A 3,043-nucleotide genomic window follows, 5' to 3' on the forward strand; every position below is an offset into this window, starting at 1 on the left:
CATTTCATCTTCTGTGATTCATAATGGCTTAAAATTTTGCAATAAATTGTGATGTTATTTTTGGGGAACTACTTCCTTTTTATATCTTATTATGGTTTCTCATTGTTCTTCCATTTTCCTATTGAAGTCTTGGATTGTAGCTTCAAAAATCATTGGAGTGTATGGAGGCACATGTTCAGTCTATGTTTCTCTTGTAGTAGAAGTTGGCATTTATGTCTGAGTTCCAACTTCAATAGTAGATGTTTCTGACTTTATTTGAGTCCCCACAATAGAATAAACAAAAAAATTTCCACTTACAGTATGGGTCCCAGTTTCTTGCACTTCCTTCTTCCTTTATTTCCTTTTTTCAGATAATCTCTGAATTGTACTATTTTGTAGCCATCTTTTGAGTTGTCGGGCCATTCTCTGTAATTTCTTATTTTCTTTCTTTAACTTCTCCTACTCTTTACTATTCTTGTCTTCTCGTGTATTTCTTAATCCATTATTAATCCTTTTTGTAATTTTTTTGGCTAGGGTAGCTCGAGGAGAGGGAAAAACAACAATGATTGGTGGATTTTTTAGTCACCAGTTCCTTAGAAGGCTTGATTATAGAATTAGTTATGGTTTCAAAAAGGTTTCTACCATCCTTGGGTCCCTTAGGAGAATCATCATTAGATTTTAGCTCCATATTTTCCCAAGGAGACTATACCTCTTTATAAGGGGATGGTTCTCGGATGGTTACAATAGAGTCAACAAAACGTTCCCAAATATTTTCAGTCTCTCCTGAAGGCTCTAAAATAACCGTAGCAACAAAATTGGGAGGGGAGGTTGGAGATATGGGTGATGTCATATGTTTAAGAGAATCCTTTGAACAACCTACATCAGCTTCAAATTCCATTGAATTCAAAATTTTTCCAACCCGTCTAGAACTTGGGCTACCTCCATTTCATCTTCATGAGGAGGGTCCTCCTCATGAGTTTAGATTTCACTACCTTCCAACAACTATTCTACAAGGTTTATGGAGTCCCTGGATTTAGCCAACTTGGCTAGCCTTCTTCTATTTCTGGGTAAGGAGTCCAAGAGAGAATCCATCCTCTTTTTTTTCCTCATTAATTGTTGAGAAGCAGGGGTCTATGGAGTCCCTTCCATCATAACATTCTCAAATTATTCATCTTCTCATAGCTACTTATCATTAAATAGAATATGTTTAGGTTATTCACTAGGTGCTTCATCTCTTGGTAAAGTATCTATAATTCCCAAGAATTCCTCCCAATTTAACTGTGATTGGTTCATGTTTTTTACAATTATTAATTTTATTAGTCCATGGTGCCTCACCACCGAAGGCTGATCCTTGGAACTTTTAAGTCTCACAATGGTTTCATGTAGAAGTGAACTTAGACAACAGGGTATGTTCAGAGATACCTTTCATCTTAATGTCGCCAAAAGCTTTAGATGTCACCCTCTTACCAAATTGTATTGTCCATCGCATGTGATATATCTTTGGATCACTCCTGTTAGTTCCTTCCATGGATCTAACAATAAAGTAGGGTTGTACCCCTTCCCTCTCCTTACCAATTCTTCACCAGGATTTACCAACAAAAATGTCACACTTTGTAATGGAGTGTGCATCTCAAACCATTTTACACCTTCCGAGGGTAGGCCTCTTACTTCCAATACTTCTACATTCACCTAAACTTGTCTGCCTTTGACTTTCGCCATTCCATTGTTCAGATTCCTCATCAATTCTAAGGCCACTTCACTGTCAAATACTTGCAACCGAAGGAAATATTTTGACCATCCCACCTAGTCCAGAGTGCTTTGTGCCTGTTCTGAAACCTACAATTGTGCAATTTCACTGTTTATTGAGTGACCGCCCATTTTTTTTGTTTGTGCAAGGGGAAATCTTTGAAACAAACTAGAAACAACAAGCTTAGAAAATCCAGAGTCAGAAATACTTTACAGTAGTAAAAGCTTCAACTTCTTAAGAATTTTTAGTAAAAATCAACTCCTTAAGACTTAGGGATGGTGTAAAAATCATCACAATGATTACCTTTTTAGTTTTCCATTTTGCTACCCAAAATTTATTTTCAAGGAGATCAAAGAATTACAGGAAACGTTTGAGGAGAAAGAAGCAGTCTCGCAGTGGTATTTTGAAGAAGTGTAGGGTAAATATCTTTATAAACTTACAATATCAGGATTGTTGGAGAGGATTGGGAGTTTTTCGAAGTCTAATTTAAAATTTTCTTATAATATATTTTCTAATGGCAATCATTCAAGAAATTTATTAATTTTACAATGATTCCAAGGAGGGATTAAAAAAACAAAAGGAATTCTAAGGTTAAAAATCAACCAAAAAATAGTGAAAACTAAGGAAAAAGCAATTGCGGCCAAGGAAATAGAAACTGTAGCCAAGGGAACAATAAGTCTGACCGAGGGAACAATGGTTGTGACTAAGGGAACAAAAATTATGACAAGGGAACAATAGCTACAACCAAGGGAACAATAATTGAGACTAAGGAAACAACAATTGTGACCAAGAGAACAATATTTGTGACTAAGGGAAAAACAGCTACAACCTAAGGGAATAGCAATTATAACCAAGGGAACGAAAACTATGACCTAGGGAACAAAAACTGTGACCAAGGGAAAAATAACAATTACCTAAGGGGACAACAACTATGACTAAGGAAACAACAACTGTGACTAAGGGAACAAAAAATGAGACTTAAGAGAACAACAACTGTGACCTAAGGGGATAATAGATGTGACTAAGGGAACAACAATTACGACCTAGGAAACAACATTCCCCCTTATTTTATTATTGTATTATAAAGTTTATTTATATATTTATAATATATATATATATATATATATATATATATATATATATATATATATATATATATTATATATATATATACACACATTACGTAAAAAATGAAAAGAATTTCAAAAAATGATGCTTTAGTGGGTTGTAGCTGTGAGGTTACCTCCTCGATTAGCTAAAACCTGCAAATTTGAATCATTGTTTACCTCATGAAGAAAAGACTCCCATGTAAGCAGC

The sequence above is a fragment of the Pinus tabuliformis genome, chromosome 9 (genome assembly GCF_031772625.1).
Source record: "Pinus tabuliformis cultivar Carrire ecotype Pingquan chromosome 9, CPIR1, whole genome shotgun sequence".
Taxonomy (NCBI): domain Eukaryota; kingdom Viridiplantae; phylum Streptophyta; class Pinopsida; order Pinales; family Pinaceae; genus Pinus; species Pinus tabuliformis.